This window comes from Haemaphysalis longicornis, unplaced genomic scaffold, assembly GCF_048455015.1.
Source record: "Haemaphysalis longicornis isolate Haplotype H1 unplaced genomic scaffold, Haemaphysalis longicornis Haplotype H1 scaffold_10, whole genome shotgun sequence".
NCBI lineage: Eukaryota > Metazoa > Arthropoda > Arachnida > Ixodida > Ixodidae > Haemaphysalis > Haemaphysalis longicornis.
In genome coordinates this window covers 61,108,957-61,133,514 of record NW_027526204.1, presented here as the reverse complement: position 1 = coordinate 61,133,514, position 24,558 = coordinate 61,108,957, and the positions used below count along the sequence as shown (strand labels likewise).

General features: G+C 44.9%; 1 protein-coding gene across 1 annotated transcript in view; it reads right to left on the bottom strand.

The window, feature by feature from the left end:
- Positions 1 to 23,023, bottom strand: part of LOC144159867 (uncharacterized) — a 45,314-nt gene extending 22,291 nt beyond the window's left edge. The window contains exon 1 of the mRNA XM_077691529.1: positions 22,905 to 23,023. The gene's annotated coding sequence lies outside the window, so the exon portion shown is untranslated. The remainder of the gene's footprint in view (positions 1 to 22,904) is intronic.
- Between the last annotated feature and the right edge of the window lie 1,535 nt (positions 23,024 to 24,558).

Genomic DNA, 24,558 nt, shown 5'->3' with positions numbered 1-24,558 from the left:
GCTGAGCGAATCATGTTTTTGTTTTATTTTCTACCCTAAGGCCCAAAGGGAATTACAAACGGGGGATGCTTAAGTAACATCAACAACAGAGATTCTTTAACAAACCAGGTGTGCAGCGGATAACAAGATAATTCATCGTACATAGAATATATAGACCGGCACAGGAAAGACCGCCACAAAAAGTTGAAAAGTAAGCACATCAAAAAGCAGTACTTATCTTTTACACACGACCAAAAGATTACAATGGCTAAGACTGTTTACTGGTTTTAAGGCAGTCAATTACCGAAGTTTAGAAAGTTCATTGCTTTGTGTGAGCGACAATGCTAGCAGGTAGAGAATTGCACTCGTTTATCGAGAAAGTGGAAAACATTTGTGTTTCTGTGTGATAGAAAAATATGGGTTTTATCTCATGGTCATGGTTAATACGTGTGGAAGTGTACGCAGGAGGCTAAATGAACGCTCGACGCAATGGAGAATCACTGTGTAATATGTAGAAAAAAACAAAAGCGGATTAATTTTCTGAGCGTGGCAAGTGATGAGATTTAAACTTTGCCTAACGGATGACAGACTTTAGTCGAGGGCTGGTCTGATTACAGTAATAATTTCGTGTAGTTTGGTGCCTTTGTTCGCAAGTTTCAAGTGGTGCCTAAGAAGACTCATGTTTTTAATGCTTTCCTGGTGATACACTCTACATCGCTATAGTTTAGGATAAATCTATATAAAAAAAATGCCTAACCACTTCACGGAGGGAACCGTTTGAATGAGTAAGTTGTTTATGACATACACGTTCGGCGAAGGATCTGAAACAATAATAAAACTATGTGTTTGGTTTTCTTTATATTAATTTTCATTTGCAATTTTGATAACTTTGTCAGGCCCGACCGGCATACACACCCCCATGCTTTAAAAGAATATTTTTTCCAGAACGACACATTCAGAAATCTTTTTTTTCCCTAGCTATGCGAGAATAGAATAGTTAAGACCCCTCCGTTACTAACACAACTTCGCTAAAAGACTTTGCCTCAAAAAAAAAAGTGCAACATCTTAGCCCACTGTGCCTTCGTTCGTAGATGAATTACAACCTCCTGTTGAACCGTTTGAGTGGCCGAGGTCTCTACATGTGTGCTGTTATTTGTAGTGTTTTATCTCTTTTCATGTAACACTCCTGTTCTGCTTGCGGTTATGAGGTATGAAATGTTTTATATGTATTTCTGGCTACAAATTCATGTTCTGAAATTAGTTTTTGTGTGTTTATCGGTTGTTCTGTAGATTTTTTATGTATAACTATAGTTAAGCATATTTCGTATTCTGCTTTGTATACTTTGAAGACCACCTTCGTCTAAGATTGCAGTCCTTTCTTCTATTTTTCCCATGCTTCTGCTGTTTCTGTATACTACCTGTATGTAAAATATGCCAGCCCAGCTGCTATGGGCTCGGGAAGAGACTGGTAGTATTGAAAATAAATAAATAAGTAAGATGGTTATGTAATTTTATTGCAGTCATATCATCCCTTATTACGCCATTGTCGGCAAACAGGGGAAGTGAAGAGGTAATGTTGGATCCCATAATAATGTCGACTAGAAATAATAAAGGACCGAGAACGGAACCCTGAGGTACTCCCGACCTGACAATGCTGGGACTAGAGACAACATTGTTAATATGCATTGACTGAATCCTGCTGCCAAATAAACGGTTCATCCTGTGGGTCCTGTTATAATCCAGCTGAAGGTGACAGATTATGTTTACTAACCATTTGTATGGCACGTGGTCAAATGCTTTCGAAAGGTTAGAAAATTTAATAGGTGTAGCCAGAGCCATTCAGAGAACCCTGAAGGTCAGTTCGCTATTCAAACAGCTGTGTCGCAAGAATGAATATTATGCAAGGCAATTTGGTTGTCAATTACCAAGTACCAAGTTGTCTTTATTTATGTGTGATACTACGTACGCACCGTAGTGGATTGGTTGCTGAGGCGTTGTGCTGCTGAGCCCAAAAATGCGCGTTAGGTCCCGGCCGTGGCGGCCGCTTTTCTGAAGCGAAAACGCCCGTGTGCTCGATATTTCGCGCACATTAAAGATCCCCAGGCGGTCAAAATTAATCCGGAGCCCTCCACTACGGCGCGCCTCGTTGCCTGCGTTGCGTCGGCACGTTAAAGCTTACAACCAGTCGAAGCCTTATAATCAATCGCAAACAGAATATGCTTCGGTCTTTTGCATGTAATAGAAGCAAGGGAAAATTGGGCGGTAAGTGTTAGCGCAAGGTTTTAAACCAGAATAAAAAATCCCTAATAAAAAGGCCCATTTTTAATCTTCACGGAAGCAACCTGTGTAAAGGGACTGCTAAAATGTTAAATTAAATGAATACGCCGATTTCCGAGAGGTTCATTTCAGACGTTTGGCACTATAACCATAAAGCATAGGAGTAGTCTTGTATTAAAGTGGTCCAGTGGCTTCTGCCACACTCTTTTTATTGATGAGTATTGGAACAATGAGATCATGGATGAAAGTACCTTGTAACGCCTGCGAATTTAGTGGAAGCTAATCTGAAAATACGGAGGTAAATTGATAGCTGAATATTTTCAAGGTTGCCTCTGGCGACAGAGAATTGCCATGCTTGCCTTCAAGCAGAGTCGGGGATTAGTGTGATTACAGTTTAATACGCGGCAGAATTTTTAAACAGCAATTTCCAGAAGGTTAGCTTGTCTGTTTTTAAAAGCTCATTTTTGGCATCTTTGAGGATGCCATTGCTTATCCTAGGTAGATTCTTCTAATACGCCAGCACTCTGTTGCGCTTTTACGCGACGCTTTGCAAAACGCATGCTTCGTTTTGTTCAACCTTCTTTTCACATCCTGCATGAACCACGAATCGTTTGTCTTTGATCTGATAATCATTTTAGATGCCACGCATCTCATTCACCCGCCTTGACCCTGCATCCGGCGTCGGCGTCGTCGTCATTGTTGTCGGCGTCCACCCCTCCCCCATTCTCCTCGCCGCGCCAGCTTCGCTCTCCGCCGCTCACCCCCTCCCCTCTCCGATAGCGAACACTCTCTCGCGAGGGGCATTGGATTGGATTGGATTGGATTGGATTGGATTGGCTTGGCTTGGCTAGGCTTGGCTTGGCTTGGCTTGGATTGGCTTGGATTGGATTTGGATTGGATTGGATCAAAGTGGATTGTGTTGGATTGTGTTGCGTCATAGCCGCGGCAGACGCGCTGGCGCCGGCGCGTCCCCTCACCGTTATGCGCGCTATAAAACGCGGTGCCTGCGCCGCTCCGCTACATCGTTCCAGCGCCGTTCCTCCGCTGTCCTACGCTGCCTTTAATGGAAACGTGCAGTGAACCCCCATGCGTCGCATCCACACAGGGGTTCCCGCGAGTGGAGGGGGGAGTTTCGTTTTATAATAAAACAATCCTCGACTCATTTTAACAAGGGGGGAAATTGTTCTAGTTCTCATTCGCACTGCGATTTTTATATTGGCTTCAAAATTGGGTATAGAGTCTGCCCGAATACGAAAACTTTCCTCGATATTTGCTCAAGCGTAATTCTGTAACGGCTTCATTGACGTCGTTTCTCAGCGCCGTAGAGATAAGGAGCAGTGAAACTTGGGTAAGTAGCGTGGTAAAGACGGGGCAATGAGTACAGACCACACAGGACTAGCGCTAGTCGTCCCCTTGTACCGTCTTTGTCCCGCCTTTACCCGTTGTCCCGTCTTTACCGCGCTACTTAACCATGTTTCACAGTTCGAACCAACTAGCCCACATTTATGCGTTAACAAGGTAGGGAGCAATGTACGAGGCGGTGGTATCTGTTTCTTCCAGGACGAGTGGGCATGATTAGGGAGTATAAGGTATACTGTAGACCACCATTTTTTCGGACTCAAAAAATTGGAACTTGCTTGATGTTTCGGACTTTCCGGAGGAACTGCCAGCTGTCCCATAGGAGTAACGTATATCAAAAACGGGTATTGTGGATGAAATAACGGCAAACGTTCGATTTTTTGGAGAACATTTTCTGCGACAGAGCCACGCTGCGCCACGAGGACGACGCCCTTTCGAATCCTAACCCACCTGGATAGCTTGGGATTGGATTTTTGGAGAGCTCTGGGGCGTTTGGTGACGCTGCACCGGAGCCGCTTGACGAATATACATGCGTCACATATAGCGTATACCGTGCGTGTGTTATTGAGGCAGCACTAAGCGTGATAATCAAGCTAATCCTAGACCACCACGAAGGCTAAGAATACCCATCTAAACCTTAACTCACGCTATGTATATCATGGCATAGCCGGGCTAAGCCATGACCCTACTCATTTTTTTATACACCGATTTTGTTTGGCCGCCAGGTGACGTTGACTTATAAGCAACATCCCCAGAAGGTTTCCTGTGAACCATTCGTGACTTTTTCAGTCCTATTTAAATGAAATAAAGTTCGTTTTTGCGACTCCCTGATTTTTCGCACTGCCCTTTTATTTGGGACTATTTTTAGTTTTCCTCCAGGTCCGAGAAATCGGTCGGCTACTGTGCTATGTCGTTTCAGCGCGTTAGTTCAGTCACGCGCTGCGTGCATTTCGTACCCTCAAGTAATTTGTTCATTTTCGTGTGCTGCAAATCCGACTGAAATTTATAGTACCATTAAAACGTTTCTGTATCCTTCATGTACGAGTCCCTCCGCTTGAAAAAGACAGGACCGCTTGAACCTTCTTTGTTACGCTTACAAGGTGGCGCTCCCGCTTAGTTTAAAGCTACATTTTCTAAGCTGCGAAGTATAGGTACAACCCTGAAGCGAGGAACAACCAGACAGGCTATGCGCGCCGTACAGGCGCTTAGACACGACAACGCAGCCGGCCATGTCCCACTCATGTCACGCGACCCTGCGAGCGGCGTTACTCAAACAGCTGCTGACCTGCTGTTGGATTCTTTACGGCTGGCTGCAATGAAATCTCAGCGCAAACATCTGATAACGCCTTCGACATTTCGCTTTAAAGTTTCCACTTGTGTCGCTAGCAAAAGCGGCGATCACATATCAACGCAGACAGCCAGCCGAAGTCATTTCCGCGTCCTCGACCGCAAGCACTAACCATGCTCGAAAAAACCCACGCCGCAGCTGTTCCTCCTCCTTTTTGACGCAAATATTACACGGCTACTCACAAAACGGGTAATGGTTACTGATTATGTGCTCTCAATGGAGGCTTGATAGCTTCCTAGCTTGTGGGAGGGTGATTATTATTATGATTTGATGAGTCTACCCTGATTCAATTGTCATTTTTTCGGGACCGAGAAACGTGTTTTACAGAGAAGGTGTTAGCCTCTGGTTGGTCTAAAAATACTGTGCCGTAAACAGCAAACCCAGCCACGACCCAGCAGTTCTCACCCAAGACACCGAGCGCATGCGTCAGGCTCTTCAGACTTGACAGATAGAGCTTAGTATTCGTGTATTAAAACCACAAAAAAGCATCGAAACCGCATGATGGGTGATAATGCCCCGGTGAAAAATCGTAATCCCTGGTAAAGATTAGGCTTAAAGCTTCTCTCGAAAGGGGAGAGGGGTTAACGTCATTCGAGGGCTAGTGCATGCGTAAGCTAGGCTGGGGAGGACCCAGCAGTTCTCGCCCGCACCATTAAGCGCGTGCTTCAAGATCCAGTATTTGCCGCCAGAAAAGCCGAACGCAAGTGACAAGCCCGCCCAGACAACGACGAACATTTCATACCGTCCCACATCAGCATGCATAGGGAGTTTAGAGCAGCTTCGCTGGACATCCACTTTCGCAGGGCGGAATGGCGTCTATTTCTTACAAAGCTGGTTACCGTCATCTGTAACCTAAAGATTATACCGTACGCATCTGCCATATCCTAAACAATCGTGGTGCCAGGCTCCGACGCAAACACGAAAATGCAAGGCGACTTAATAGAGATTTAGCGTCCGTGTCCAAGCGCGTACAATTTTGCAGATTTGGCCGCAATGCGGCAAGAAAAGAATAGTTTATTTATTTATTTATTTATTTATTTATTTATTTATTTATTTATTTATTTATTTAAAATACCTTAAGGCCGCTTTCGAGGGCATTGAGTAAGGGGGCTAATAACATCAGGTGCTACAGATCATACAGCATAAATTCACCAGTTACAAAACCCACCAAACAACTATTGGCGACAAGCTTTGCAATACAAGTTTGGAATACGGTAACAAGAAAAAAGAGAAGTCGATAGCATGGCGCACACACAAAATCTACGCATAATAATTACAAAGCGTACGGAATACAACCGGGGTAGCAGATAAAGGAGACTACAACCAAAGATAGCCAACTATACGGACGCGACGCGTACCTATCAGTGGCTATAGTTTGCAGTACGCACAAGCGAAAAAGAACAAGAAAAAACGGAGAACCTATGCCCACACGTAAAAAAGTTTTCAGTATAAAACATTCATAATCAGGAACAAAGTGCGACACTAAAAAAATTAAAAAAACAACAAAGCACGTGCTATGGTTTGGAGACGACCGGTTCCAATATGAACGGGGCAGTCAACGAATACTGCTTCGAGGAGGCAGCATCGAGGACAGCAACGATGCAGGCTACCTTCCCGTCCAGATTATCAAATGACGCCAGCTCCACCTTTTTGCGTATTTATGTTGTAACAAAGGCACTTAATATTTTATTAAAACATTTAATATAACTTACTAGTAGTCAAGAGGTTTTTGTTTAATTTTTAAATTACGTAATATTTGTTATAATAACGGTTACTCAATATGCCTGCTACGAGGATGTCGTCTGCGTTGGTGATCGCTGCGCCATTTCAATACTTCTTCATTTTAAGGAATAATTAGATTCCTTCATAAGCTGTCTACCAAGGTGTCTACGAATTCAAACGCAGTCGTAAGCGAAACGTTCGCATGTTAGAAGGGCGCATGTCCCAGTGCGAGGTACCCAAAATGCAGATTTCTCTACAATATTTCTTGCCGCTGTAGTACGCTGTGGCGTCGGCAATTAAAGTAAGATCGTATATTTAACCAACAGAATTGGATAATCTTTAGGATACGATTTCGTTGCACTTGAATTATCACATTGTGAGTTTCCTGGAAAGCCTCCGGAGTGGGGCCACTGCTTTCAGTACTGCCAGTTGCACCAGCATAGTCACCACTGCCAGCTTCTACATAATGGGTGCTGCGCAGTGCAGAACGGCATTTCTGGAGAGTCGTGGTGCTGCTGCTCTCATAAACTCCCCATACACTTGAGTGGCAAAAAAAAAAATTTAGCGACGCACAACTTGATGGGCACAACTTGATGAGCTAACAACGTGTGCATTCTGCCTCCCGTTGCAGCATGGCGGCCCGAGACAATATTTAAAAAAAAGAATGGCAAGAGAAAGCACCACTACAATCTATCACATTTTATGTATTATATAAAGATTCAAAGAAAAGGACCCCAGGATCCATCAAATGTGTAGCATGAATTTTGACAAAACATTCCAAATGCCTAATTAAGCTTTCTTAATGGAATACAACGCCTTCTAGTCAACGTTTTATTACTTTTTTACCGTGTGGCTAAAGCGGCCCGCAAGTGTTGTTTAAATTGCCCTTTGGCCGCTGATGCCTCCTAATACCGACTATGGGCACGTGGTAACACACACACGCCGAGGAAAACAAGTTGACGATCAATCAAATTTATGTGATAGTGGGGCATTGGCATTATATTGTCGGTTTGTGTCCTTTCGTGCGTTTTTGCTAGCGCAGAGGGATAAAAAAACACAGTAGAATCTCTTCCAACTAATCTTGTACAAATGTATCGTTAAGGAATGCTGCCTTCTTGCTAGTCCATTTGGCTGCATGTCTTAGTTTCATTGCCTTCGCATTCTTCCGCCCATGCTATTGCACAGGAATACTAGTAGCTCTACTGAAAGGTGTTGCATCCAACGTTAACTCTATGTGCAAAGGCCACACAACGTAAACGCATCGACTAGCGTAACTGTCGCAACGTCTGACACGCCTCCGTCCTTGCCGCGGGGTGAAGTACACTCGCTTGCGCCCGAACACCTACCGAAAAAAAGAACCAATTCAAGTGTTCTGCGCGCTTTTTCTGCTATTTTTTCACATTGATTCCGGGCAAAATGACTGTTGTAATGCTCTGGTGTGACTATTGTAAAACTGGGTCATTAGTGTCCCCCTGTTGACGAAAAACATGGCGGCATCTCCACTCCGTGGATGATGGCGAGGGTGCGGAGTACGGGGACTCGAAATGAAAACCGAGTGACATCCGATTTGCGCCCCGACCGTCGTTTCATTTGAGTCGTGAGTTGCACCTTGATTATTTCCTAAATGAAACTTCAACTCACGGCTCAAATCAAACTTCGCTTGACTTTCGCTTGATGATGGTGTGCGCACCGATGGACGCGGACGGACATTGGGAGACGGTCCTAAGGTACTCCGCAGGGTTACAGGCGAGGGAGTAAACCGTTTGACTGACGGGTACTAACTCACGATCGTAGCCCAATGGGTAAGACGACTGAAACTAACTCTGTCTGGTCTACCCGACACAGGCTCGAATCGTGCTGGTGCCTGTGTGATTTTTTGCGATTGCAAATGCTATACGCACGGATGCGGACGGGCATTGTTCGGTCCTAAGGTACTCCACACTTAAAAGGTGCGTTGTTGATTGTACGGTGGTTTAGCCCTTTTAATCATACTTGCCAACCGTGTAGAAGTGCCACATAAGCGGTTTTGCTGGAACAAGTAGTGTCTGGCACAGTTTCTTTTCCGTCCCATACCGTCTAACTCACACTCCTTGTTCAAATAGGAAGGGGGGTGGGGTGGGGGTGGTGTCTGTGAAACATCCGTGCTCAACAGAATACGGCTTAACCCTCATGGCGTGACCCTTATTCAGGATCCTGTGAACCCATTGATTCTCGTGGGCAGCGATATACCATCGCACCTCACCATCCACTTTCATCAAAACTGATCAGTGGCCCTGCGCTACGGCGTGCCGCATCGCGTGTGTAGTGTCGGCTCTTCAAACCTTGTAACCAATCAAATCAATCACTCATCCACCGCCAGTCGGGAATAGGACAGGTAAACCAGTGATTTATTCGTTATACGCTCTTTCACACACTTCATCCACACAAAAGAGCACCAGAGTTCTGGAGATTTGGTTTTTTATTTGTGGGAGGGTAATACTAAAGGGAGGGTAATACTAAGGGAGGGTAATACTAAAGGGAGGCTGATACTAAAGGCGCACGTAGCCTGATGGAGGCCTCAGGCACCCGATTCACAGTCTCAGCACCAAAAGTGAGGTTCACAAATTTAAACAAATTTAAACATAATAACGCAATCATAATTGCGCCATAGCACGAAACCACAATCATTAATACATTTCTTATGCATCATACAATGCATAGCTCAACAAATACACGGAAGGATCAAAGTGTACACACACGCATAGTTATTCCCACGCACTAAGTTTCAATGCATACACAACTACATCACAATTACGTAATAATGTATTTTAGTTTGTAAACGTTCTTAGCATGTTCCAACAGGTGAACACATCCGCATATATTTGAAACACTTGATCATCTGTATTGAAGGCGCTTTCCTTAAGCAACATTTTTTTCACCTGTTTTTTATACGTGGGTTCACTGGCTTCGAATTTTAATTTTTCTCCAAACGTATTTATTTTTTAGCTTGACTGGTACAGCAAAGATTGCTCACCATAGTTCGTTCTTACTTTTCGGGGTGTGTTTCATTGGATGCCTGAAATGTTGGCTGTAGTAATAATATTAACTTCATTGTAAGTTTTTTTCTTTATGAATGGTGGGCAGAACCCTCATTAATGCATTTCGTCAGCTCGAAGCATGGATATTCAGTAATTTAAGGACTTGACGTCAAATATGCGCGACAGCCATAATAACAAAATGTATGAGCAGAATTCCTTTTTGTAATACGATGAGCCTCTTATATGGTTTTATTTGTGGTCCACCACACCAACATCCTGTAGCATCATTTAGAATAATTGAGGGCATTTTATAAATTTTGTTTCAATCATAGTGATATCGAATTTCCGATTCCATCTCTGATACCTATACCTTGAGAGAGCTCGGTAGACAGGTGAGAAACATGAGTATTCAACGGAATTTATTCCTTAAACCAAACACATTCAAACTCCTGCTCCGTTACTCGGTGGAAGACGATCGAAACAACCGGCGTGATATATACCAGGCGCCTCTCCTCCGTATAGGCATGGTTTCTTGCGTTAATATGTTCGCGTCACCCGTTCGGCATGGTCGTTTTGGTGTCGCCATTTGTCTTTACCCATTTTCATCAAAACCGCTTTCCGCAGGAGACAACGACCTTAAGCTGTCTCGTAAAAGCAGTGTAACAAGTCTTTCTAGCGGCCCCGCAGCTGTGAAGCCTTCGTGAATTATTTATAGCGTTCTCATCCCAGAGCTCCAGTGCCTGATCAATCAAGTGTCATATTAGCAAGCACTCTGGAATTTACCCCCCAGCGACGATACTGTCAGCGACGATACTGTCGGCGACGATACAGGCGACGTGGAAGGCTTTATTACCTGTTTTGAGGCCGTCCGACCAAGAAACAACCTGCCTACTGCGAAGGTCACTAGTATCGCATGCCCTGGAGAATGGTTGCGCCGTGGGGTCACCCACTTTAGTAACCCCTATCAAAAACGTAGTGCAAAGAGCCTGTTATGCTGTGGACGTGAACAGTAAGGCTCAACAAGGAAGATGACGCGGCCTCAGTGCAAGCGTTAAGTGATTGCATGTTCACCTGTCGGCATCGTGATTTGGCACGGATGTGGTTGTTCTATGGCATACCTAACAGCCTGCCCTCCTTAACCTCGTCTCACTATCTTATCTGATCTGATTGTAGGGTTTAACACGCCGACGCAACGCATGTGATGAGGCGCGCTGTAGTGGAGGCCTCCGGATTAATTTTGACCACCTGGGGATCTTTAACGTGCACCGAAATCTCGAACACACGGTGCCTATTGATGTTGTAAGAAAGGCATTTAGTATTTTATTGAAACATTTAATATAACTTACTAGTAGTGAAGATGCTTTTGTTTAATTTTTAAATTACGTAAGGTTTGTTAAAATAACGGGGTTACTCAACATGCCTGCTACGAGGCTGTCGTCTGCGTTGTTGATCGCTGCGCCATTCTAATACTTCCCCCTTTTAAGGCCTAATTAGACTGCTTCGTAAGCTGTCTACCAAGCTGTCTATGAATTCGAACGTAGTCATAAGCGACACGTTCGCATGTTAGAAGGGCGCATGTCCAAGCGCGAGGTACCCAAAATGCAGATCTCTCTGCAATATTTCTTGCCGCCGGAGTCCGCTGTCGCGTCGGCAATGAAAGTGAGTTTGGATTCTTGACCAACAGAATTAGATCAGCTTTAGAGTACGATTTCGTTGCACTTGAATTATCCCATTGTGAGTTTCCTGGAAAGCCTCCGGAGTGGGGCCACTGCTTTCAGTACTGCCAGTTGTACCAGCATAGCTACCACTGTCAGCGTCTGCATGCTGGGTGCTGCGCAGTGCAGAACGGCATTTCTGGCGAGTCGTGGTGCTGCTGCTTTCATAAACTCCCCATACACTTGAGTGGCAAAAAACATTTAGCGACGCACAACTTGATGCGCACAACTTGATGAGCTAACAACGTGTGCATTCTGCCTCCCGTTGCAGCATGGCGGCCCGAGACAATATTTTAAAAAAAGAGTGGCAAGAGAGAGCACCACTACAATCTATCAAATTTTATGTATTATATAAAGATTCAAAGAAAAGGACCCCAGAGTCTATCAAATGTGTAGCATGAATTTTGACAAAACATTCCAATTGCCTAATTAAGCTTTTTAATGGCATACAACGCCTTCTAGTCAACGTTTCATTACTTTTTTACCGTGTGGCTAAAGCGGCCCGCAAGTGTTGTTTAAATTGCCCTTTGGCCGCTGATGCCTCCTAATACCGACTATGGGCACGTGGTAACACACACACGCCGAGGAAAACAAGTTGACGATCAATCAAATTTATGTGATAGTGGGGCATTGGCATTATATTGTCGGTTTGTGTCCTTTGATGCGTTTTTGCTAGCGCAGAGGGATAAAAAACACAGAAGAAACTCTTCAAACTAATCTTTGTACAAATGCATCGTTAAGGCACGCTGCCTTCTTGATAATCCATTTGGCTGCATGTCTTAGTTTCATTGCCTTCGCATTCTTCCACCCATGCTATTGTACAGGAATACCAGTAGCTTACTGAAAGGTGTTGCATCCAACGTTAACTCTATGTGCAAAGGCCACACAACGTAAACGCATCGACTAGCGTAACTGTCGCAACGTCTGACACGCCTCCGTCCTTGCCGCGGGGTGAAGTACACTCGCTTGCGCCCGAACACCTACCGAAAAAAAGAACCAATTCAAGCGTTCTGCGCGCTTTTTCTGCTATTTTTTCACATTGATTCTGGGCAAAATGACTGTTGTAATGCTCTGGTGTGACTATTGTAAAACTGGGTCATTAGTGTCCCCCTGTTGACGAAAAACATGGCGGCATCTCCACTCCGTGGATGATGGCGAGGGTGCGGAGTACGGGGACTCGAAATGAAAACCGAGTGACATCCGATTTGCGCCCCGACCGTCATTCCATTTGAGTCGTGAGTTGCACCTTGATTATTTCCTAAATGAAACTTCAACTCACGGCTCAAATCAAATTTCGCTTAACTTTCGCTTGATGATGGCGTGCGCACCGGTGGACGCGGACGGACATTTGGAGGTCCTAAGGTACTCCGCAGGGTAACAGGCGAGGGAGTAAACAGTTTGACTCACGATCGTAGCCCAATGGGTAAGACGACTGAAACTAACTCTGTCTGGTCTACCACACACAGGCTCGAATCGTGCTGGTGCCTGTGTGATTTTTTGCGATTGCAAATGCTATACGCACGGATGCGGACGGGCATTGTGCGGTCCTAAGGTACTCCACACTTAAAAGGTGCGTTGTTGATTGTACGGTGGTTTAGCCCTTTTAAGTATACTTGCCAACCGTGTGTAAGAGCCACATAACCGGTTTTGCTGGAACAAGTAGTTTCAGGCACAGTTTCCCCATAACACCCTACTAAACGCTATGTACCCCACCCAATACCCTGCCACCTGTAACTTCTGCCCTGTTGCTGGTACCCTATACCACGTGGTATGGGAGTGCCAACGGACCCCACTCTAACCCCAAATCCCAACCCTACCTATGAGCAGTGGGTGGAGCAGCTGACCAGCTCCGAATTCTCGGACCAGCGCCGACTGGTGGAACGGGCCCGGACGGCCAGCCAGCTCCAAGGCATCTTGGAATAAGGATGCCTCTCACTGGGTGGAGGCCCAAAGAACATCCTTCTGCTCATTACTAAAATAAATGTTTGTCTCTCTCTCTCTCTCTCCCGTCCCATACCGTCTAACTCACACTCCTTGCTCCTTGTTCAAGTAGGAAGGGGGGGGGGGTCTGTGAAACATCTGTGCTCAACAGAATACGGGTTAACCCTCATGGCGCTGACCCTTATTCAGGATCCTGTGAACTCATAGATTCTCGTGGTCCGCGGTATACCATCGCATCTCACCATCCACTTTCATCAAAACTGATCAGTGGCCCTGCGCTACGGCGCGCCGCATCGCGTGTGTAGTGTCGGCTCAATCAAATCAATCACTAATCCACCGCCAGTCTGGAATAGGACAGGTAAACCAGTGATTTATTCGTTATACGCTCTTGCACACACTTCATCGAAACAAAAGAGCACCAGAGTTCTGGAGATTTGGTTTTTTATTTGTGGGAGGGTAATACTAAAGGGAGGGTAATACTAAGGGAGGGTAATACTAAAGGGAGGCTGATACTAAAGGCGCACGTAGCCTGATGGAGGCGTCAGGCACCCGATTCACAGTGTCAGCACCAAAAGTGATGCTCACAAATTTAAACAAATTTAAACATAATAACGCAATCATAATTGCCCCATAGCACAACATCACAGTCATTAATACATTTCTTATGCATTACACAATACATAGCTCTACAAATGCACGGAAGGATCAAAGTGTACACACAAGCATAGTTATTCGCACGCACTAAGTTTCAATGATTACACAACTACATCACAATTACGTAATAATGTATTTTTGTTTGTGAACGTCCTTAGAATGTTCCAACAGGGGAACACATCCGCATATATTTGAAACACTTGACCATCTGTATTGAAGGCGCTTTCCTTGAGCAACATTTTTTCACCTGTTTTTTATACGTGGGTTCACTGGCTTCGAAGTTTAATTTTTCTTGAAACTTATTTATTTTTTACGTTGACTGATACAGCGAAGATTGCTCACCATCGTTCGTTCTTACTTTTCGGGGTGTGTTGAATTGGATGCCTCAAATGTTAACTTTGGTAATTATGTTTACTTGATTGTGGGTTTTTTGTTTATGAATGGTGTGTAGAACCCTCATTTAATGTATTTGGTCAGCTCGAAGCAATGAATATTCAGTAACTCAAGGACTTCCGTCAAATTTGCGTGACCGCCATAATAAGTTAATGTATGAGCACAATTCATTCTTGTAAAACGATAAGCCTGTTATATGGTTTTATTTGTGGTCCGCCACAAAAGAATCGTGTAGCATAGTTTAGAATAATGTAGGGCATTGTATAAATTTGTTTCAATCATAGTGATATCGAAGTGCCGATTCCATATCTGATACATATGACTTAAGAGAGCTCGGTAGACAGGTGCGCAATATGAGTATTCCACGGAAACTATTTCTTAAACCAAACACCTAAAAACTCCTGTTCCGTCGCTCGGTTGAAGACGATCAATATTCTTTCCTCGACGTTTTTATTGTAGGATCTAAATATGATGTAAGTTGTCTTTGTAGAGTAAAGTTCACAAAGAACAACTGCGGGGTATATACCAGGCGCCTCTCCTCGATATAGGCATGTTTTGTTGCGTTCATATGTTCGCGTCACCCGTCGAGCATAGTCGTTTTGGTGGCGCCATTTATCTTCACCCATTTTCATCAAAACCGCTTTCCGCAGAAGACAACGACCTTAAGCTGTCTCGTAAAAGCAGTGTAACAAGTCTTTCTAGCGGCCGCACAGCTGTGAAGCCTTCGTGGATGATTTATAGTGTTCCCATGCCAGAGCTCCAGTGCCTGATCAATCAAGTGTCATATTAGCGAGCCCTCTGGATTTTACCCCCCAGTGACGATACTGTCAGCGACGATACAGGCAACGTGGGAAGCTTTATTACCTGTTTTGAGCCCATGCGACCCAGAAACAACCTGCCTACTGCGAAGGTCACTAGTATCGCATGCCCTAGAGAATGGTTGCGCCGTGGGGTCACCCGCTTTGGTGGCCCCTATTAAAAACGTAGAGCGAAGAGCCTGTTATGCTGTGGACATGAACAGTAAGGCTCAACAAGGAAGATCACGTAGCCTGAGCGGAAGCGTTAAGTGGTTGTTCATCAGCCGGCATCGTGATTTGGCATGGATGTAGCTGTTACATCGCATATCTAACTGCCTGCCCTCATTAACATCGTCTCACTATTTTATCTGATATGATTGTAGGGTTTAACATGCCTACGCAATACATGCGATTAGGCGCACCGTGGTGAAGTGCTCCGGGTTAATTTTGACCACCAGGAGATCTTTAACGTGCTCCGAAATCTCGTAGACACGGGCGTTTTCGCTGTTCGCCTCCATCAGAAAAGCGGCCGCTGCGGCCGGGAGTCGAAGCCGCGACCTCGTGCTCAGCATCGCAGCACCTTAGCCACTGAGTCACGGCGGCGGGTCGTCTCATTATCAGTACGTCTGCACAAATGCACAGGTAATCGTACGCCTCTGCATAGAAGTACGCAACGTCAAATAACCTTCGGCGTCTGAGTCGCCGTGTACACATTAGCCGCCATTTCCACGCAATTGCAAAGACCTCTTTCATGCGCCAGCAAATGATTCAGATATCTGCGTGCAAATAACAGCTGCAACGTAAGCTCACCGAATTGTCCTTGATGTCCCATCACCGTGATGACTGTATTGTCTGTATCTTTTCTCCTTCTTCTCCTGGTCTTTTTAGGTTCTACATTTCGGTCTCCAAGACAAGGCCACAGCACTCTGTGGTCATGCAGCACTCTGCGCGTAATGTGGTATTCTTCGTTGCTCTTTTTTCTTACCCTTGAGAGAACGACACTAAAGGTAGGTCGGTTTTACCATCACGGCCGCTTTCACCTTCACGAAGGGTTTTGCAGGGACCGAGCACATCGACGAAAGCAGCGATGACATGTGTTAAGAAGTCCGACATTCTGTGAAGTTAAATTGTAGCAGAGGGCAGAAAAAAAGGTTGCTGCTTGTAATCTCAGCTGCGGCTGACGTTGCGCTGTCATCGATTTTGCTGTTTTCGGTGTATAATCAGGCGCTTTAGTCATGTCATCGTGACGCTGTTTCCCGCCAGAACGCCAACTTATGAGAGCGAAGTGGCTGCCCGGATGCATCGAATTGAAAAGACCGAACATTCAGAGCCAAAGAAGCGATATACACGCTTTATGCAGACAATGACTAAATAAGACATTATTAAAGTTCTTTTAATTAGCAATACACGTGCGCCGCTATTTCTGGAAATATAGAATTGGCTAAAAACCTTGGCTACCTCTGCTGTTGAGATGCGAATATTGATAAAACAGCGGAGCTAGCGGTCTTCACTAGCTTAGGCAACGCTCAGGCAAGACCACCGTCTTCGCTGCTCTAGTGTTTCTGTCCTATCGCGGAGTCTCTACAGTAATTGCGAGCGTGAATGGTTCGACATTATTATTTAATGAGCAATAGATTAGGCATGTGTGCAAAAGTTTTGCTTTTATCAAGCGTCGGTATGTCACCCCAGCGAGCGAGAAAGATATGGTGGAGATAGGGAGCTGGAAGAGAGGTAATTCCGCATCGCTGCCGACGGTGCCAGGCAGACAAGTAGAAGCACAGCTCGCAAGCTGCCTTTGCTTTAACGGGTCCCGGGGATCCCTCCACCGGTTGCATAAGCTTTGTAGAAATGGAGTGTACAGCCACTTCGTGCGGTAGAAGACGACGGAATGAGAACTACGTTGACGAAGCGCACATGCGGGTGGACAACGAAATGAGTGACATGCAAGCAACAGAAGGGGAGCTAACACATTCAGCTCCCCTTTTACCACACTCACTAAACGTGAAATGCCGCTTTTCAGCTGCCCTTCTACCCCCTTTTATCCCACTCGTCGAACGTGACATGCATTTTTTGGAGCAATCATTGGGAACCAGCACGTGCAGCGATAAGGTTATTCAGACCGACTGATAGTCTCTTTCCCTCCCTTCTTTCGCATCTCATTTTTTTTCATTACATTTTGTTTGCTTGTCTTGTATATAAACGTTGTCATTTCAGTTTTAAACGGTTTTCAGGGCGCAGTCCATACACCAAGTGTATGTGTTGTCTTTAGTCCGTCTTGTTTTAAACCAGCGCAATCCAACCAACGATGTTCAACCACCTATTCTGCCATCAGGCGTTACTCAAGCTTGCCTGACACATGTGTACTGGGGTCATTGAAGTTCATCGATAACACCCCGCATCGCATCGAGATTGCTGGTTTTGACACGACGCAAAAGCAATCCGCCGTAGGACTCGGCCTGGTACCTGAGTCTTCCCTGGCACATAAACAGCACAAGAAGCCGCGCAGTGCTGCTACGTAACCCGCAGCCCGTTTGCATGCAGAACATTTCTCTTCAGTCTATAGTCATGGCAACGCACACCCAGGGAAAAAAACTTTGAAACTCAGCCTCCGAAAGTCCCAAACTTGCTGTTGGACTTGTTTGTCTACAAACAACCCGACAGGCCAGTTGCCGATTTGGTGGCACCATTACTTGTTTTTGCTTACATATTTTCCGTTGCTTGTTTCGGCAGCTATCGCCCTAAATAAACAATTCCGGAATTCGTCATCTAACGCTGTTTGTAGAGAGTCTTTTGCTGTGGATTTCAAGCTTCGTAGACCACGCAGTAAAACTCTCAGTATCATATAATAAGGGTCTGATGCTTCTCACAATTTCAGTTTAGGGAAGCAAGGCGATATTGCATACCATTCGTGCCCCCACAGATCCTTGTGGAACACCGCGATACGATGTAAGCTAGACTGCACCATTATCGGACAAACCAATAAAGAATGTGCGGTTTCCAAGACGGGCTTTCACTTATTCTGCAGACATGACTACGGAGTTTAAACCCTCGAGGATTATCATTCAGTCATCGTCATCGTCATCAGCCTATCTGAATCTGAACGTCATCAGCCTATCTGAAGCGTTGCCAATTGACTTCCAATCGCACCTTTCCTTCTCTGCGATAGATCGTTGACAAGGAATTTTCTTCGCACGTCGATCGGCTTAACGCTATCGCCATGCGTTTACACCCGTCCATTTCAGTCCTTTCAAGTAATTCTGTGGTGTCTACTGCATCAAACGGTTTTTTAACCTAAAAATTAATTTTCTCCGCAACAAAAACGAATATAACTAGAATCCAAATATCGCAGAAAAAATTTGCACCTCATTTCAGATGTGCATTATTTATCACCAACAGCAGGTATTTTGTACTCTCATCGTATTATAGATTATCAGCATTTGTATCATTTCCGCATCGTACGTTCCTTTTATTTTTCATCCGTCGCGTCAAAGCACTTTTTATCATTTACAGCATTCCTAACATATTCAACAAACGTAGTAAATACGCACAACACTGACCGCTGGCACATACCTCGCTTTCGTACAAACTACGAGCTACAATCTCTGCAGCACAACTTTCTTGATATTCTTAATAAATTTAAAGGGGTACAGCATTTTCATCCGTCGCGTCAAAGCATTTTTCATCAGCTACAGCATCCCTAACACATTCAACAAACGTAGTAAACACGCACAACACTGACAGCTGGCACATACCTCGCTTTCGTACAAAACTACAAGCTACAATCTCTGCAGCACGACCTTCCTAATATTCTCAATAATTTTAAAGCAATACAACATTTTTTCATGTAAGGAAACCTATCTATATTTTGCAGACTTTCTAACTGCCAAAAAGAACTGAAACAGGCAAAACCCCAGAAATACTTAAAGTTTCATCACTGTAGGCGCTTATATTTTTAATTGTTTGTTATGCTGGAGTTAAAATGCGCAATCTGTTTTGATTATCTTCACTTACAACTTCATTTATTCAACCAATTATCCGTCACTGCTGCATTGTACTATGTTACGTAAATCTGCTTGACCTCTTTTCTTTTGCTCACAAACAGTGTTTTTGTTTGCTACTATGCTTTATTCAGATTCTTTTTTGTTATATATTCTCTTTTGGGATATCTACTGCAATGTTATTTTGTTTACATACTACACACCTTCGAAAACATTGTTTTTGAACAATATTTCTGTACTGCATGAGATGCCATGTAAGCCACGCCATGAATCGCCTGGGCCCTGGTCAAATTGTCTGTAACAACTTTTAGCCAAGGAATCCATCTAAATCGGTTTCTAGTAAATATGCTGAGTACACGGGATTGCTTTGAATTGAAATATAATTGCAGTTTTCGATTATTTGACAGGGGACATCGATGTTATTTCTTGTTGAGTATTCTTTTCTAGATAGTTCTCTATTCTGTTGGGAAGGGAGGCTGTCGCTCAAGACAGTAACTATCACATTTGCAAACAGCTTGTGCACCACCTAGAGTATACTGATGGGTATGCAATTCCATAGCTATTTGACGTATCCCTTATTGGGGTCTTGGAATGGTTGGCGTTTTTCTAGGCTCTGGGTTCTTTTTTATAGGCGTACTGAAAATAATTTAGCAAGCTTTTGGAGTACAATATTTCCTCCCTCCTTCAAGTGATCCATAACCACACCGTCGTCACCGTGAACTTTTACCTTTCTCATTTCATTGAGTGCCTTTTCTCCTCTAGTTATTAGTAGAACCTTGCTGGCTAAGCTTGCAGGCTCAGTATTTCCAAACCTTATCAGCGTACATCCAGGAATAAATTCATCCCGCTCCTTTTATAGTGTCATTGATGCTGCGGGAAACGCAACCCTGTGCGTCTCCCACTGCGTAGATTATTTTTTCCAATACCAGGCTTCTTGGCTAGTTCTAGGCTTCCTCCCTCTTCAATCCTTCCTCAATCCTTGCCATGTTGTAAGGAGTAATGCCATTAGCTCTTCTGCTCTTAATAAATTTCGACAGCTCCGCCAATTCAGTTTCATCTGCGGTCCTCTACCCTTCCATGACCCTGTGTTTCTGAATAAAATCCTTCGTTTCCTGGTCAAGTAAACCTGTTTGTTTCATGCATGCTGCTTCTTTAGCTACTGCTGACTCTGCGATTACCGTTGTTAGGCTGCCATTCAGCTTGTCTTCGCCGATGTATTCGCCGAATAAAAACGCATATTTCGTCTCTAGGGGTCTTTCACATTACTGGGTCCTGGCTCTGGCTGACTGCATGTTGGCGCCCTGGTTTTTTTTTTAAGTCTTCCTGTTTCCCTTCGGCGCTGCTCCGTTATCGTCAATCTTATCGTCTTATGAACGCTGCTACTTATGTCGCCTTGTACCCCTATGCCCTGTACAGTACCCCTGGATTGTCACTTATAATTATATCAATTCCGTTTTTAGTAAAACAAGTAGCGCTTTTTTAGGCTCACCTAGAATGCCCCCGTTTTGCGAGAGAATGTGCTTATTATACTCAGATTATTTCCCTCCGCGAAACCGTCTCCCCTATTGAGACTACGTTATCAAAATTTCCGATTGACCACTTCCCAGGCCGGCTTATCACCTTTTTGCATTAGCCTCCCATCATAATCGTGAACCGAGCTGTTTTTCTATTCGTTGCTGATTAGATCTCCTTGTAAAAACTGTGTACAGCCTCATTATCGTAGCTAGATGGTGCATTGGCTTGTACAGTCGTCTACTGGCTTAGCTGGAGCAACACTTTCCGCATTCAGCGTCTTCACTTTCCGTAGGGTAATTCAGTCACTGCTTTTGCATGGTTTCGAAGTTCAAGATGAAACTTAAGTCCTCCACATTGGTGTGAACGGCTTTACGTCAGAATGTTCGAGCAGTGCCACGATAAAATACTATTATTTAATGCTCCAGCTAAGCCTGTGGACGATTGTACGAATCACACATTTAGCTTCACCACACGGCTGCGCCCGTTGCGCGCGATATCTACGTGGATCAAGAATTAAAGCTCGCGCTTCCTCTTTTCATAAGGCCGTTCCCAGACGGCTAGCGCACTCGCATGGTCACAAATATGTGTACCAAAGGTCATAGGCTCCTCCTCCACTTTAACCGCCATTCTCCCGCAGTTATAACCCGTTTTAGGTGCAGAGCACTTTAGGGGCTCGCCTTGTCGTCGTAGCTCTCTTTCTGGACCCATGCAGAGCCACACAGCGTTCCGACGTAGCGGCATTCGTACGGCGTTACCCGGAGGCTTCGAAAGCCAAGCGATTTACACAGTCATAAGCGTTCGAAACTCGTAAACCGCTGGCGCTTGTCATATATCTCCCCGTCGTGTAGCGCAAAGAACACTTTAGGTACATTTGAAGCAAAATATACCTAACTAACAGGCAGCACCCGCATTCATTTAGTTAACAACGCTCGTTGGATTGCTTGTTACGATACTAAGCGAAAGAAAAGTGCCAGTGCAATGCCGGCACGTGCGGGAGGGAAACCAAGCACAAAAAGAACAGAACTCCCGCTGGCGCAGCTTCAGGCAGGGGGCGCGCGAGCACTGGGAAGGCGGGAAATTTGAATTGCATTGGGTGGTAGCAGTGAGCGGATAACGGCACTACTGCCCATTATGGCGAATAACTGCTCTGCTCTTCCGACAGCTTTCACATTGAGTGGAACGGCTTTAATTTTTGTTTCTTCTTTTCTCTAACAGTTATCCTTCTTCTTGTAGTTTATTGTTCCGCATCTTGTCGCTGTCCCGCAACTTCCACCGTCTGCTGCGATTTTCGTTCACGCAAGTCGATTTGGAACGACGACGCCGACTTTGCGTAAGCCATTGTCGGCCATCCCAAAGGTCCAATGTAAAACAGAATCACTACGAAGTATATAGGGAGGCTTCTTCGGTGAAGCGGATATGGATTGCAAAAACATGCCGATCAGTTCGTCAACTCGTAGTTTTAGTTACTAGAAACCGAGAAAATTCGGTGGAGAGAACACAAGCCCTGGGTTATGTAGTCATGTAGCCTGGGTTTTGTGTCGTGGTGGGAGTTGAACAGCTACTATGAGTGTGATGTCTTTGTATTTTCAGAATATCCCTTTGAATGAAGACTTTCAACTACGTGGCTTCAAGTTTTTTCAGCGCTTTTTTTATGGTCAGCTTCAAAATAAGGAATTCGCCGTTTTCAAGGTATCACGTGTAAGATTTAGGGGGAGTCTGTCCAGCCTGCAGAGAGGTGAAAGGCATCTCACACCGGTTGAGAAGCTTTAGTTGAGACCGCTACACGGAATTAAAAGACAGATCCCGTGTTCCTTAAATGATTCAGTGTTCATGTACTTGATACATCAAGTAGGGACGAACCGGATATCTCTTCGAAAGGCAAAAAACAAGCACTAATTATATAGCAACGAAATGTCCTTCCATAAATGCGGAAGAACACAAAACTTTTAACAAGTCATGTGGTACCTAAAAAATGCAAGCAAAAGATAATCTACAGGTGGCATCAGCTTTTGACGCAACCGACCTAAAAGAAAGCGGATTTCTACTAATCCCTTGTCGTTGGTGTAATGTACGCGGAAGATATTTTGCAGGTCGCGCTTGAATTTCCTCCACAGTTGTACTATTTAGCAATTGTACATACATTGTGCTGTCATGGCGTGCAAGTACGTCTTAAATAAATGCTTGCTTACCTTAATGTCCGATGCGTACTGTCCGAAACCAGCCACCCGTCACCCGCCAACGAAACGCGCGCAGTTCAGTCCGCATGTACGCAAACGTTTGATACGAAACACCAAAATGAAGCAGCCGTCATACGCAGCGAGAAGGATAACACGCGACCCGAGCGTACCACTTGTGTTTGGAACAGATTAGGACGGTGGATCATTTTGACAGTTCTCATTAGCGGCCACAGCCGCGTGACCCGAGTTCTTTTTCATGACAGAGTGTGCAGTTGCCCACATGCCACTTTCGACCCACAGAGTAAGGCGTTCGTATGCTGAAATGGTGCTCGCCAAGTGTTGGATCCGCAACACCAAAAAATGTGCTGTTGCTTGTTTTGGACCACAAGAAAGCCGCATCGAATACTTTGAGTAGAACGCACAAAATTCAATAAAACTGTAAAAGCTGCAAATCGGCGTCACATCAATAATTCATTCAGCCAATGTTCGGTTGACAACCATTGCTGCGCCCAGTAGTTGAAGCATCGTGTTGGGTATCCCAACAACACCCGTAAAGTCAGGCCACGCGGGCCGTTTTCTATGCGGCGGGAGAAACCGCTAACTCCAGTATATTTAGATTTAAACGCCGGTCATTCATACCGCGGTTTGCTCAGTTATTGCGTAGCTCTGATCTTCACGCGTCTCACACTGAAGGTAGTGCTTCGCCGCATGAAACGTATACCCCATGAGTCGCAAAATGTTTTTGTATACAGGGTATTTCATTTCTCAGTAATGATTGGTAAATTTCGGTTCTGAGTTTGTGAATGGCAATTACAATGAACTCCTTTTGAGACAAACTTGAAAAGACCATGGTAATTTGTTCGTCTTATCAGGAGCCTCCCCTCGTTCCCCCCCCCCCCCCCCCATAATAAAAATCCGCAACACGCCCAGGTGCATGTAAATACCTCTGAAGATGGTGACTGAACTACACTTACAATGAAGGAAAAGTAAAAAAAAAAGCATTTATTTGACTGCGCAATTTCATAGAAGCCTGGCTTCAATGCTCGTTCCTGGATAATCCAGTGCAAGTGCTCACGGAGAGCGTACACGCGCTACTTCAAGCGACAGCGCACCAGAGACAGAGAGGGAACCCCTTGCTTTCTCGGCGGTTACGTGGTGGTACTGGCGACATGAGCCGACGCAAACTCACATGCTCCCGCTGAGAAACGGCATAGGTCAGGAGAGCTGCCATGTTCCCGAACAGAAAGTCTCTGTCGTCGCTTTTTTTTTTTTTACTTTTTTACCTCAAGTTCTTTGCCTCTATCCTCGAGAGCAGAGTGGCCATAAAACTCGCCCTCGCCCTTTTTTTTCTTTGCTTTGCCGCTGGCTCCGCGAGTTAAGGGGTGGGAGAAGTAGTATCTTTATCGCATGTTTTTTTTTTTTTCCTTGCGCGCTCCCTTCCTTCGTAGTGCGAATTCGCTTCGCGTGGCGGTTTGCTTTTACTCTTCTTTCCCTCTAGTCATGTGAATGCACCGCCGCACCCCGCCAAGACTGCCATGTTCGCTACCCAGAACTGCCAGCAGCGGGGGTCACACCAAACCTAAGGGTAGATGCAAGGATGTTCGTCTTAAGCGGATTTTTTTTTTTTTTTTGCATTGGGTCTTGGAAAACCAAACAAACGTTCCCC